Below are 16,185 nucleotides of genomic sequence, written 5' to 3' on the forward strand. Positions count from 1 at the left end.
AAGTGTACAATTCATTATTGTGGAGGTTAAGGCCTGTTGTGACATCAATTGCTATACTACAGCACATCAGATAAGGTCAAGTATTCATGAAACATTTGTGCCAAGTAAAATGTCAAAGTACAGGGTGTGAAAGAACAAACCTCTATGTCAGTCAAAATGTCACCCTGCCTTGCTACTATAAATAATTCACTCCTTTCTATCTCTATCGGTGCCTTTATTTTAGATACAGATTAATATTGTGTCAACACTTTTTCAATTCAATTTTATTTTCCATTCCAAATTCTCTCCCTCCCCCACCTATTGAGAAGTGAAGAAAAACAAAACCCATTACAAACATGTAAAGTCATGCAAAAAAATCTCCCACATTGGCAGAAAGAAAAAAAGGAGAGAAGAGGAAAGAGAGGAGAGGAGAGGAGAGGAGAGGAGAGGAGAGGAGAGGAGAGGAGAGGAGAGGAGAGGAGAGGAGAGGAGAGGAGGGAGAGGAGAGGAGAGGAGGGAGAGGAGAGGAGGGGAGAGGAGAGGAGGGAGGGAGAGGAGAGGAGGGGAGGGAGAGGAGAGGGAGGGAGGGGAGGGAGGAGGGAGGGGAGGAGGGAGGGGAGAGGGAGGGGAGGGGAGGGGAGGGGAGGGAGGGGAGGGGAGGGGAGGGGAGAGGAAGAAGGAAGAAGGAGGGAAGGGGGAGAGGAAAGGGAGAGAGGGAAGGGGAAGGGAAGGAGGGAAGGGGAAAAAAATAGCCCCTCTTTCCAATCCCCACGCCTGAAGGAAATCACCCAGATCCTGATCCACTCTGATCCTCTAGCCCACTACCCCTTTCCCAATAGCTGTCTAACAAGGATATGACCACTTACATTGCTTGAATATAACAAGGAATCACAACAATCTTTTCAGCAAGATGATGGACCTTGGGCATTGCTATCTGCCTTGCTGCTGTTCCCTAAGGTCCAATAGACCTTATCATCTGCCCAGCTTTATTTCTTCCAGACAACCAATTACAGTTGTCCCTCAATATTCAGAAGTTTCATATTTGCGGTTTTGGTTATTCATAGGTTGGCCAACAAAAATTAAATGAGAATTTTTGGAGATTTGTCATATACTATAGAAAATCACAGAAGGGGAGCTTATGTAAAGAAATTTTTTTTTTAATTTAGTAAGTCACAAATACATAAACACTGTATATTATTAATCTATTTTATAATTTACTACCATAAGCATACATACATAAATTTATTATGAACAGTTAGATTTTGTTAAAAATTTCAGTGAGCTGAAGAGCTACAGGCTACACATTCTCTTTAGGAACAAACGCAACGTCTTTGTCTCTCCACTGAGTCACATGATTTTCTCTGCATTGATCACTGTATAGAACTTTCCTTGTATCTTTTCATAGGAAAAAGAAACCTATGAAGCACTTGCTGCACTGGGGGCTGCGAAGAGTACATAGTGTGCGAGACACTAATCTCTCTCTTGCAGAAATTGCAACTTTTTTATGGGTGCGTTGTGATGTTTTACTTATTTTGTGTGTTAAATAAATATAATCAGAATTATTAAAAACAAAGTTTTGAGGTGAGGCCTAGAGTTATTTGCTGTTTTTCACGTTCACGGGGACCCTGCTCCCTTAACCCCAGCAAAGGTGAGGATGACAGTGTTGCTATGTGACTTGTCATTGCCACCGAGGACTCCTAGGCCCTACAGCTATAACCTGAGGACCCACAGGCCTTTCCATTGTTCTGTATCCTATGTGTTATATTCTCTAATAACAATATGAACTACTTAATGGCAGGGACTACCATGAGTTTCTATTTGTATCCGAAAAGCTTAACGGTAACCTTGGCTCATAGTAAATACTAAATAAATGCATTTCTAATCTGTTTCATTCTTTGTTTAGTTTCTATTCCCTCCCCCCAACACACAAAAAAAAATCATAGAATAAACAAGTACAATCTCCTAAATCCTTAAACAAAACAACATAAAAAAACAACTGTAAGTTATTGTACAGCCATTACCTTTCTGATATTTATTGAATAGTAAAAGAAGGGGCCACATGCATTATGAAAGCACCAATGCTGTACATTGTTTTTCCCATGCATTTTGCTACATAATTGAAATCAGTATTCACAGTATCTTTTGATTTTTGCTTTTTTTCATTTAAGTCATTTTATGTCTCCTTGTATTCATTATTCCTTACAATACAAAAAATATTCTATCATAAACAGTGACCATAATTTATTTAAGCAATTTCCTTAATTATTGGATTCATGATTTGTTTTTTTTTTCTGCTTAAAAAAAATGCTGCTATAATTTGAGATAGATAAGTCCTTTCCTCCTGTCACTAACCTCCTTTGAGTATAAAACAAAAGTAGTGTTACTGGATCAAAAAGTATGAACGTTTTTAATCATTTTTATCACATATTTTCATGTTGTTTTCCACAATGGCTAAATCAATACACAGCTTCACTAGCAATAAACGAATATGTTTTTTCCCACATTTCTGCCAAAGGTGAATTTTGTCATTTTTACTATCTTTGCCAGTTTGATGGATTTAAGGTAGTATCTAAGAACTGCTTTATGTTTTATTTCACTGATTATTAACGATATTGAACAGCTTTCAAATGATTGTTAATGATTTGTTTTGTCTTTCAAAAATGGTCTGTGAATATCCTTTTTTTAAAAAATTGTCCATTAAGAGAATGATTCATTCTTATAAACTAATGTCAGTTTCCTAAAGATTTTGGCTATCAGACTTTTACCAGAGATATTTGATGCAAATATTTTCCTAGTCTATGTCTTTCCTTCTTATTCTGGGGCATTGTTTTTATTTATGAAAAAAATACTTATCTTTCTATATTCAAAATTATCAGTTTTGTCTTTTAATATTTTTATCCATTGAAAATAGTTAAGAACCTTTCATCTCATCCATAGTTATGAAAGATAAAGCCTTCCACCTTTTAATTGTTTTTTGATAAGATTCTTAAATAATCAAAACACTGATTCATTTGGAATCAATAAACCTAGTATAGTGGAAAGCATGATGGATTTGGAAACAAAGGTCATGAGTTCAAATTCTGGTTCTTCCACTTACTATTTTTGGAAGCTTGGGCAAGTCGTTTAACTTCTCTAGACCTCAGTTCCTCTTCAAGATCACCTGTCTCCTTGTAATTCCTTTATACTGAATTTTTGTAAGTTAATTCCTAGGTAACCTAAATTTTCCTCTTATAAGTTGTAATCTCAAACACAGACAATTTTTTTTTTGCTCCTTATGAACTATAAATTATTTGAGTAACATTCATTACTCAGAGTTCTATGTCATGGTCAATTTGCACATCAAAATCTGAATTAAGCCTAGTCTCTTCCTAAGGAATGTCTATGCTGTAGCAGATCAGTTCAAAGACAGCCCTACCTTTTGGGATACATAGGTTCTAAACTTTCCCTGACAAAGAATCTAGATGGCAGATCATATAAACACATTTTGTGTGTTTATCTGAACTTAAGCAGCAAGAGGGAAGAAGGGATGTGATGGCTATAGGCCTCAGGGACTGTTTGACTTGGGTGTTATCTTTCTTGAGTTTTGTCACTCTTCAAGGCCTGCTCCTGCTTTGGGAATACATTGTTCAACTACATATCAGGTGGAGCACAAACTACCATGATATTCTAATCTAACCTAGTTTCAGAGAAACTCACATTACAAAGAAAGAGAGAGAATGGTGAAGACCAGGAACCTAAGAGTGAGAATTTCACTGTTAGGTCTAGAAAGAAGCGATCACAAAAAGGAAAGAAGTCATCCTTCTTGGCTGTGTTACAGTACAGAGGCCAACAGAGATCCAAGGAGAGATGCAGATACTGCTTTTGCAAATGTTTCCATTGCATTTCTCCTATCTTCAGAAATATTTAGCCCAAGCCTTCCCCTTTTTGATCTGTGAGTCTATGAAGAATGTTAAGACCCAGATTATTCTGTCTTGAGAGAATGAAAATTAAACAATACTCACCAAATGCAGGCTATGATGACTTCATATTGCTATTACTGCTCATTTATGTACTAAATATTGATATGTTTCTTAATTTATTGGTAACTTCGGTTTGGTAGCAGGCAGTGAAGTTAATATCCTAGAAATGAGCTAATTTCAGGAGCTTCCAGAGTTATTTGAGTAGAGATGGGGATAAAATTAACAATCCAAAGAAGTTATTAAATCACTGGGAGTCCCACATCAAAAACATGCATTTGTTAGAAGAGAGGTTCTGACAAATTGGTTTACAGCTATAATAGCTCTAGCTAATATCTAAAAATCATCTCTTCTATGCTATCCACAGCCAGAGGAAGAACTATGGAGTCTGAATACAGATTGAAGCATACTATTTTCTCTTTTTTCTTGTGTTTTTCTTTCTTGTGGATTTTCCCTTTTGTTTTGATTCTTCTTTCACAACATGGCTAATGTGGAAATATGTTTATGTTTAATATGATTGTGCATGTATAGCCCAAATCTGATTGCATGCTGTCTTGGTGAGGAGGGGAAGGGAAGGAGGAGGGAAAAAAGTTGGAACTCAGTATCTTATAAAAGTGAATGTTTAAGACTAAAAATAAATTTAAAAAAGAAAAAAAATCATATTTTCTCCAGAAAGATATTCCCAGTTTGGCTATCTAGGTAATTAAGGGCTGCAGGAAAAGTTCTCTTGTTTTCCTGATATATCATAACCAATCCTTCCTCTGGTCATCTGCCATATTACCTTGGGCAAGTCGCTTAACTTCTCTGGGCCTCAGTATCCTCATCTATAAATAAAAAGAGTTGACTAGATGGCTTCTACAACCCCCAGCAACTCTAAATCTATAATACTATTTCTGGTTTAAAAAGAGAAATATTGTACAATTTGAATTGGTACTTTTTGATATTTCATTTGCTTCTTTATAGCTAGTTGCTAAAAAAAAAAAGTTCTTTGTTACTGAAATGCCAGAATTTGGCAACTATATTTCTGAATGAGTTGGATTTGGGTTCTTTTCTGTCGGACTCCTATATGTTTTATAAGTAGTTTGTCATTCTTCTATGCCTCATGAAATATAGCCCCATAGTCTCCTGAAAGATGGTATTCAGGCTCTTCTTTTTCCTATCTGTCTTAGAAACCAATAATTCTCAGTTTGTCGATCTTCACCCTATCCTCTAATTATGTTACTTTAATTTATAGCACTCTCAAATTTTCTAACAGTGTTGTTCATTGATTTGTTTAGCTAATTGTTTTGCCATCTGTTTTTTTTCCTCCAATCAATACCATTCTATTCTTCATAAATTTTAACATTTTTTGTTAAGAACTTCCAGGCTATCATCTTTTCTTTATCTGTTGCTGCTCATTCTTCATTGATTTTAGCTTCATTTTGTAAATGCTAGATCATTCTTAATTTTTCTTATTGAGCATATTAACTACTCTGACTAGCTGCAATAGATCTGTTTTCACAACTGGGGCATTTTTCCCCCTGTGGTCTATGCCCTTTTGTTTCTTTTTAGGCCATAATAATTATTGTTGTATTTTGTTGTAGCTTTTTATTTGGCTCACTCATTTAATCAGTTAATCTTTTTTCCTTTTCTGCGAGGCAATTTTCCTTGTGATGACTTTTGTTTTACTTTGATTTTGTTTTTGTTTGATTTTCTTTTACTTTGGTGCATTTATTGATATTTTGAAAGTGATAAAAGTTATAAAAGACAACTTCTTACTCCATTATATCGTCCAGCTGACCTTGAATTCTTGAAGGTTATGCCAATAAAAGACAAGCTCTGGAAATTGCTATCATCCTAAAAAAAACTTAATAATAAGGTTTTCAGCATGGGGCCAGTAACAGGATATTTGTTACTCATCTGATGACCAGCACAGCAACTCAAAAAGATGGTCTTTTAAGTTGTGTAGGAGTTGTGATATAGATCGGTATATGAAATATCCATAAATTGGAAATGCCTGAATTCCCTAGACTAGATTCAATTCAATTCAACAAACATTTATTAAGCATAAATGTGTAAGACTAAGTGCTAGAGGTAAAAAAAAAAAATCAAAAATCAATCTCAGCTATCAGTTCCTTGATTGTACACTGGTTGGGGTCTGTATATCCTGCAAACAGATAAATATATACAACATAATTTGGGGAAAGAGAGAGTACTAGCAGTAGGATCAGGGGAAGTTCCATGAAGAGATATACCTGAGTTGCATCTTTAAGGAAGATGGGGATTCTGAAAAGCAAAAATAAAGGAGTGAGGTTCAGACATGAGTAATATCTTATATTGATTTCACAAAAGAGCTGGTAGTCCAGTTTGGCTGAAGTAAGCAATATGAAATAAGGCCAGACAGGTATTTTGGAGATAAATTGGAAAGATTTGAATGACAAGCTAAGGAGTTTGTGCTTTCTCATAAAGGCAATGGGGAACCACTGAAAATCTCGAAAAAGGGAGTGACAAGATCAGATGAGCACCCTAGGGAAAAAAATTTGGAAATTGTGTGGGAAATAGATTGGAAAAAGAAGAGGCTAGAGATAGGGCTAGCAATTAGGAAGCAATTACAATAGTCCAAGTTCACATCAATAACAGACTAAATAAAGATTATGGCTGTGGGAATGGAAAAAGGACTACACTTCCAATCTTCTCACACTTTATCCTCCCCACATAGCCCTCATGTGATCTGTGATCCAGTAACACTGGCCTCCCTGCTATTCCTTGAACCCTCAACTCCCAGGCATTTTCATTGGCTGTCCCCCATGCCTGGAATGTTCTCCCTCATTTCAGCTTCCTGGCTTCCCTGGCTGCCTTTAAATCCCAATTAAGCTTTTCTCAAACCCTCATAATTCTAGCACCTCCATTCTGTTAATTAGCTCCCATTTATCCTCTATATAGCATGTCTGTACATGATTGCTTGCATGTTGTCTCCCCATTAGACTGTGAGCTCCTTGAGGGCAAGGACTATCTTTGGCCTTTCTTCATATCCCCAGTATTTAGCATAGGGCCTGATGCATAGTAGTTGTCTAATACAAGTTTATTGGCTGACTAAATACCCAAGATGTTGTGAAAAGAGGACTTGGCAATTGATTGGATATGAAAAGGGAAGCACACTCTAACATACAGATTTATAGTCACCCAGGTTATCAGACACCTTACAGCTCTGACACAGAGAAATAACATCTGGTTCTCTTATCCTCCCTTCTGTCAACACAGCCACCTCTGTGTCTTTGTAGTATAAAGGCCATTCTAGGAACACTGATTCAGAAGCCTGAGTTATTTCTGCTTGTATAAGCTTGAAACAACAAACAACCTGGAGTAGCAGAGTGGCTGATACTGTCATTAGAAAATTTGGTGACAGCTGCTACCTTTCTACCATGCCTTCATGCTTGTAATAGCAGGGAAATAAGACCTAACTCCCTAGCTGAATATTGAGTTATTTTTGTTGCTAGTACTGCCCAGTTCCCCAGAACCTGGATTTTCCGCCTTGAGAGACATAAATGAATTTCTGCCTTATACTCCAGTTCCCAGTAACTGTATGTTCTCCGCCTAGATACTGGATTCCCAACCAAAAGCCTCAAAGTCCCATTACTGAGCTCCTAATACCTCCTTACAGACCTCCCCAGTGCTGTCCACTTGCACAATCTCTACATAGGCCAGACCCGCACCCAACAAATCTTGGGTCCAGTCTGAGCCTATCTGATTCTGACTGGGCCTCAGAAGCTAGCTCCACAAGGTAGAAAAGATGTTGATAAATGAGAAAACATCCAGAACAGAACAATGCTGAGCTTACCACATTAGAAATCTGCTTATGGCAATCAAAATATTCCTGGGGCCTACAGGAAATTTGCCACTTCCAATTGCTTCTGATATCATTGTATTCTAAATTCATTGTTCTTGCTTACTCCATGCTAGAACCTGATCTAAACTTTATGTCTTAAATCTGTTCTTTGACCTTATCAATTCACAGCAGCTCTCCTTTTAAGCAATTCCTTACAATAAAACCTCTCTTTCTTTTTGCTCCTGTTTGTATCCCCAGTGCTCGGCATAGAGTAAATGCTTAATAAATGCTTATTGACTTGAATTCACTTAAGGGATATGCTGGCACCAGCTTGAACTGATTCTCAAGAGCTGATCGTTAAAATCTTCAATGTGAGCATTTACATGTTGGGAATCAGCAAATGCTACAAAGCATGGATGGATTTATTGGGTTTTTACTACCTAAACTTAAGAAAGTGATGGAGAAAAAATTAATAATGCAGATTATACTTAAAAGTGTGTCATTCATACATTTTTCCTGGAGAGCTGGTTGTTAAACATTTACCAGTGTACCTCTACAATAGCTCCACTTTGGCATCTCTTAAACCAGTTCCTACCTTTCTGAAATAATTAAGGATTCTTGATTAAAAGTACTCAATTGTATCTTGGGAATTAATTATTGGTTTGTTTTCTCAAAAGAATTTGCTTTGGTATTTGTTTGAAGTTTGCTTATGTTTTAGCTATTTAAATACTTTCATACTCCCCTCAGTGTGATTCTTCCAACAATTCCGATAACAGCCCGTCCTTTCCCTATTATTCTGTGTGACTCCTGTGTGACTTCTGTCCTCCTGTAAGTCTTTCATAGGTGATGTTCCCCAGCATGCTGATACTTTTGCTTTAGTTCTCTTGACAATACATTTATCCCAATGTAACATGTACACTGTCCACAGGGAAAATACCTCACTCTCAGACTCATGATCAGTTCAACTTTTCCAATCGTGCATCTCTAGTGACATCCTTATTGCTACTTCTTTTGTGCAATTTGTGGTTTGTAAGTGTTGGATCTGACTTGACCTTAATTCTCAGGACATTGTGATAATTCCATGGCTTAGAGACAAATGATATTAGAATTTTTTTTAGTAAACATATGATTTCATTGGTATAGGGAACTTCCCATAAGAAAACTCCCATTACCATTGCTCATTGTCAATCTGAAGCATCTGTCTAAGATGTATGTATCATAGTCTGAACAGTAGACATTGTTCATTGCCTTGGCGGGGTGCTTCCCTATGTGGGTAGATAGGCTAAAGTTTATTGAGTTATGAATCTCATTTAGTGAGCTCTGCAATGTTTTGTGTCGTGATGAAATCAGTACTATATCATGGTGCTGTCATGCTCAACAGGAACATCTGGAGTACACCACCATCTACAGGGAGTCCTTCCTCCATTCTGAATCTGTGTTGCAAATATCCCACGACAGTAACCAACACTTTCGGCAAGCCTACCTGTTTGGTGTCTCTTTTGTTATTAATAATCAGGTAATGTGTCTCTCATTACGTCTTTCAAAGAATCTTGTCTAATTTTGACATCTGAATGGAAGCCTTTTATTGAGGAGAGCCTTTAAGGTAGCATTTTCCTTTATTGGATTTGTTTTTAGTTGACAAAGAGTAAGCACAGAACAATTTTGTATTCTCCACATCTTTCAGTCAACTGTGTGACTATTCAGATGTCATCTGCTTACAATATTATTTGCAAGACCCTACCTGTTCTTTTCTCAGGTCTCTTCCAGGGATGTTTCAATGTACGTGTAGATATCTCTCATGGCAATTTTGTCAAAATGGAAAAGTAGACTCAGAGGTCAGAGTTATCATTTTCTCAGTCTCCTTTAACCATATTTTCAAATAGATTTACTTTTACACAAAGAGATTTTTAAAAATCATAGTTCTAATTCCATGAAATGTTTTTGAACAGAAAGACTCATCATCCTGAATCTCAGGGGCAACCACCTTGTAGCTTGAAGGAAGCCCCCTCATACAACCTTGTGGCAGCATATCTAAAATGCAAGAACAGTAGCTAAACAACAAGCAAAACAAAAGTTATGATGTGACAGCTTTGTATCAGCCACTCAAAATCACAAAGATTGTTGGCTCTGACTTAAGCAGGACAAAAACACATTCCGCCCAAGAGAAACCAACTCCTGCTGTTTTTCTTATTTACAATAGCCCCAAATATCAAAACCTGATTTCTTACAAGTTCCTTCTAATTGTTTTGCTTATCATGGGCACTATGAAATCATTTTATCTCTCTTCAAAAAGTGTGTTAAGTGGTTAAGCTCTGATATGATATGAGATTTTAGCCACTTCAAACCTCTCTAAAGTAATACAATCTGCCAAGTGTAGTGGTACACACCTGTCATCCCTGCCACAGGGAGGCTGAAGTTGGCAGATCTCTTGAGTTAAAAGAGTTCTGAGCTGCAATGGGCCTAGACGATCAGGTGTCTGCACTAAACTTGACATTAATAGAGTGAGCCCTCATGAGTGGGTTGCCTAAAGAGGAGTGAATGGGCCTGGGTCAGAAATTAAACAGGTCAGAGTTCCCAAGCTGACCAGAGTGAGATTGGCTATGAGTGGTGCCTGGACTTCCAACCTGGATGAGATAAGGAAACTCAGGGGTGTGTGTATGTGTTTGTGTGTGTGTGTGTGTGTGTGTGTGTGTGTGTGTGTGTGTGTGTGTGTGTGTGTGTGTGTGTGTGTATGAGAGAGGGAGATGAACAGATAAACAGATGAATGAAGGGATATATAGATACATCAGTATACTGATTGATCAATTAATAAAGCAATCCCTCAGAATCCAAACAATAAAAATATGTAGAGAAGCTATAGCATTTAATAATAGCTAACATTTATATAGTGCTTACTATCTGCCAGGTACTATACTAAACACTTTACAATTATTATTATCTCATTTATCCTCACAGCAACCCTGGGAGGCAGGTCCTATTATTATCCCCATTTTACAGATGAGGAAACTGAGGTAAAAAGAGGTTAAGTGACTCATCCACCATCACTGTCACCAGTTAGTGACTGTCTAAGGTTGAATTTGAACTCAGATCTTCCTAACTCCAGGCCCAACGCTCTAACCACTGTGCAACCTAGCCGGCAAAATTTAATATTTAATGAGTATATCTTTTCTAAATATAGGACTGACACAAGCTGTAACTTTTGTCCTATTTCAACTGATCTTGGTGGATAACGAGATCAAGGTGAAAGAGGGGTGGTTTATAAGGAGGGAAAGTTGGGTGTCCTCTGAGGCTACAGAGAGTCACTGTCAGGGCTCTGTTATTGCTGTAGAGTTCCCTGATTTCTAGCACTGATGCTCCTGTAGGAACAGGGAAGGGCTCAGAAGTGTTTCAAGGACATTGTTATCCTTGACCTTGTGATTCAGCATCAGCATTGCCCACCCCTCTGGTATATTGCTTTGTCTTAAGACCTCTTAAAATTTACAGTACAAGAGGAGATGCTCCCCAAAGACAGATAACAGAGAGGAACACACAGGCACTGGGGCAAGCCAATCAGGCAAGCAGACTCCCCAGAGCTAAGCCTCTTGACCACAAAGAAGTTCAGGTCATCCCACCTGTCAACACAGTTCTACAGCAACAAAGGTCATCTTAGAAAACACTGTCAGAAATCTGAGGTGCTTTCTTTTTTCTGAGCTAACTGGAGACAACTTCATATTGTGATAAATGTGATCTCCTACAGGACAAGGACTGTCTCACTTCTATTTTTGTATCTCCAGCACCTAGCACAAAGCTGGTCACCTAGTAGCACCTAAAAATGCTTATTGATTGGCAGAGAGGCTTTCATTGTGTCTAGTACCATATGTCTGCTGCCTTTCTGCCACATGGGTCAATTGCCATGCCTTTCTGATTGTGGTAACAATATTCACTCCTCACTCCTGAAACCTGTCCTCTCCGCATCCCTGCCTTTCCCACAGGAAAGTAACCATGCCTTACCTTATATTCCTGGTGAGAAACTAGTAAGAGTTGAAATATCTGCTGGGTTAATGTGAACGTAAGTTCACTGACTTCTCCCAAATTGCATTTTAATAAAGCTATATATGGTCTGCATCAATATTTAGCTCTCTGCTTTTTCTTTTGACCTATTTTCCCTCTTGCCCATCTCCTGAAGGACTCATTTGTGCTGAAGGCAACTTGAATTATTTCCTGTGTTGTTCTTCTAATTTCAGGGTTCTGACAAGATGGGTGTATTTGGTTCATTTCTCATTTCTCTTTCACCTAGGACAGAGGATCACATTTAAATTCTTGTTAACAGAGCTTCTCCTCAGCCTTATAAGCAAGATTCCCTGGACTGACTGATTCATAGTAAAGAAATCTTTGGCAGTCATTCTCCCCAGTTCACCCTGACTAGACTATCTTTTACAATGGAATTTTACTAGGTACTGAAACCTCTTTCTAGGAGTCTGGTTCAGGGAAAATGGGGCCATCTACTCCCCAGTTAAGATAAGAGTTGTGTTCCTCGAGTCACTAAACAGTATTACTGGCAAGGCCATGTCAGCCACCCCTAAAAGTACATGACTGCCCTCCCCCACCACCCCACTGCTAAGCTATAGGCAATATAAATCCTCAAAGTCCTGGAATCAATGGAGGCTTCTACTCTGGTTCCTGGCCAAAGGCAAATATTACACAAACATGAGCAGTGAAGACGCTTTTGCCGTGCCTTTAGTGATCGATCTTTCCCTTGCCTCTTTTTTTTGTTTGTTTGTTTTTGTCTTTTGCTAGGCGATGTGGTTAAGTGACTTGCCCAGGACTTAAAAGTCCTCCTCTTGGGAAAGCTAGGTGGCATAGTGGATACAGTTCCAGCCTTGGAGTCAGGAGGACCTGAGCTCAAATTTGGCCTCAGATACTTGATACTTATCAACTGTGTGACCCCAGGAATGTCACTTAACCCCGTTGCCTTGAAAAAAAAAAGTTTATAACAAGTCCTCCTGTCTGTGGTTGTTTAATGACTATACCACCAAACCAGGTAACCAGGATCTGGACTAGAAGTACTGGTACTGGCAAGCCTCTGGCTTCCTCTGACTCTAGATTCTTGCTAAGTTCTTCCAGGAATCTAACAATATTTGTAAAGTATCTGGCATGATGCCTCTCACATAGTAGGCACTTCCTAAATGCTTATACCCTTCCCTTTATACCCCTTCTCCTTCCCTAGGACTCTCTTCTCTGCTTCCTATGCCAGAACCACTGGCATAGCCAAGCTAGATGATTAGGGGTACTCACAACTATGGCACTGAGAACCATCCTGATCCCAACACTAACTCTCCTTTAAAGGACTGCAGTCTCCCATTGATCCCCATCTCTGTTGGCTCCAGGGGGCTCTCTTGCTGTGTCAGTGATTTAGTACAGTAGTTATTCCTGTTGTTAGCCTGTCTTGTTGTTCCTCTAGTTTCAGTTTTATCAATAGAGGCTGCTAAATCTATATGCTAAGTTGTCCTTTAAGCTATGATTTAGGCCCTCTTAGAAACATCTCCACCATCTAGACCAGGCTCTTAGTTGATAATGATTATCCATGACTCTGAATGGCTGTTCCCATATCTGGAATGCTCTCCCTTCTCCTCTGCTTCCTCACTTCCCTGCAAGTCCTGGCTAAAATCCTGCCTTCCACAAGAAGCCTTTCCCAACCCCTCTCAATTCTAATGCCTCCCTGCTGTTGATTATTTATTTCTCCTGCATGCAACTTGTTTGTACATAGTTTTTGCACATTGTCTCACGCACACACACACACACACACACAAAATTATGTGCGCCTTAAGGGCTGGACCATCTTTTGCCTTCCTTTGATTCCCTGTGCCTAACACTGACTGACTGACTGATAAAGGCTGACAATGAAAATCCTCTTTATCAGAGTTTCAGAGACTCCCAAATGTCCAAAAAATGTGTCTCTAAGTGCTGACAATTACCTGTAAAGGAGGCTCCCTTCCTCAGTCAGAGAAGCAGCCCAATTTAGATAACCTTTCTCAATCTACCCAAAATAAAAGCTACCCTTTTTAGATCTATTGAGGTTGACTAATGGGTCTTAAAGACCAGCTTATACTGGCCTAGGAAGACAAATGTCTTCTTCCACAGTCCATGACACATGGGGAAACAATAATAGGTTTAAGAAGCAACAGTATAGATATGGCTGAGAGCGCTGGTAGAACCACCACTGAGCAACTGTCCCCTATAGTTCCTGCAGCTACTTCCCCAGTTCACTCCCATCAGGTTCTCTAGGATTACATTAGGTTTAAGTTAGTACTATCTTCATAGCATTATGACTTATAACTACCAGGATCTGTCCTGTCATACAACTCACTCCTCCTCCCAAATGGAAAGAGTTTAGAAAGTGTTAGTTAAGGATGCGTCTATTACTGATCTTATAACACAGTAGTGAAAGAGTCCAAGATTTGGAGTCAGATGGCCTGGGTTTGAATCTGCCTTCTCACTAAATAACTATTACCACATACAAGTCATTTAAACTTTGAGAACCTTTATTATCTCATAAAATGGGTATAATATACTTGTACTCCCTGCCTCAGGGTCGTTGTGAGGAAAGCATTTTGTAAATCTTAAAATGATATGTAAATGTGAGCTAATAAGAATAAAAATTAAAGACAGTTATGTTTTACAGACAGTATGGACAACTTGAAAGGAAAAGAGCTAGGTAAAAAAAAAAGACAAAGAAAATTATACCCTTCTGATTGAAAGAAAGGATAATCATTTGAATATGATGGAATACAGAAAGAGCATGTGGATGAGATGCTTCTGTTTTTCTTTATCCTTAGGGAAAAGAAAAGAAGTAGGAATCCTGAATGCTCAGTGTTAATTGGGAGGACAGTGAAGAGGATGTAGAACTTGTCCCAGGAATATCAAAAAGCAATCATAAATAAGATTATCTTGCTAAAAAAAAAAGAATCACATGGACAAGCTCCATAAAAGTTCAATTTCAAGATTATCAGAGTTAGGAGCAGCTAGGTGGTGCAGAGGATAGAACTCCAACCTTGGAATCAGGAGGATATAAGTTCAAATCTGGCCTCAGACACATGATCCTCAGTAGCTGTGCAACCTGGGCAAGTCACTTAATCCTGATTGCCTCACCCTCCCTGCAAAAAAGATTGTTAGAGGTTTCTTTTATTCTCCTTTCACCTGTCCTCAAGTAAAGATAGAGTCTCAGGTCACCCTTTTTGAGATGGATAAGAATCTGTATGGCAAAACTCATTACCAATCTCTTCGTGGTTCCACTAATACTAAATAAATGCTTACCAGAGCATACAGACATCATCAGGGCCTTTCAAAAGGACCCCATATTTGGGATATACAGATGTCCTGAACCAGCAACCAAAGCCTCTAAGTAAGAGTGAAACTTGAGCACAAAAAAGAGGCAGAGATGGGGGCAGCTAGGTGGAGCAGTGGATAGAGCACCGGCCCTGAAGTCAGGAGGACCTGAGTTCAAATCCGGCTTCAGACCAAACATGACGCTTGCTAGCTGTGTGACCCTGGGCAAGTCACTTAACCACAAATGCCTTAAACAAATAAATAAAAAGAGCCAGAGCTCCTGTGCCAACAGGATGATGTAGTTCATTATCTTCTCTCATCCTACTGCACTCATCATCTAGGCTCACTGTCAATATACTGGGAAACCGCTGAAAATTGAAGCAGCTATATATTCAAAGATTAATATAATTCATCTACTACTTACTCATTCATATAAGTTTAAATTCTTGTCCACTAGCAGCTACCCTAAGGCATTCTTTTGCTCTTTGGAGAATGGGAAGGTGCTAAACTCCAGATAATAAACAGAGCTATCCTGACAAATCTTCCAGTTTCAAGGATGCTTACCACTAACAAGTGCACTATCTTATAGGTGGGAACCCGACAACTGGCTAGGGCAAGTCATATGATACTATCATCATCACTTTAGTGTCGTGGATCTTAAAGAAAAGTTCAGGATGAATTAGAAGAATGTATTCTATTCCAGTTTGAAAAAATAAAGTTCAATCTCTTTCAGTGATTGATAATAGTTGAAGATTATAAGGTGAGGTATCTACTCATATTTATTCTTTATGTTATCATATAGCCTGGGATTTTCAGAAATTCTAAGACTTTAAAAAGTCTTTTTCAGAAGATAGGCCATAAAGAGTAGTGAGAAAGTTGCAACTTAGTTTGTATTTCTTTAAATCTTGCTCTAACAAATATATTAGACTTTAAATATGTGATGATAATCCTGTTTAATGATAATTCTATTTAATAATTATTCTGCACTATTATAATAAAGCACTGTTTTTTATATAAAAAGGAGTATTAAGTACAATAGTACAGTAATTGCTAGTTCTGTTAATTAGCCTATGGGAAGCATGATATAATGGGAAAAGTGTTGGATTGGGAGTCAAAGGATCTGGATATGAGTCTCAGATC

This window comes from Phascolarctos cinereus, unplaced genomic scaffold (genome assembly GCF_003287225.1).
Source record: "Phascolarctos cinereus isolate Bilbo 61053 unplaced genomic scaffold, phaCin_HiC Scaffold_726;HRSCAF=1367, whole genome shotgun sequence".
Classification (NCBI taxonomy): Eukaryota; Metazoa; Chordata; class Mammalia; order Diprotodontia; family Phascolarctidae; genus Phascolarctos; species Phascolarctos cinereus.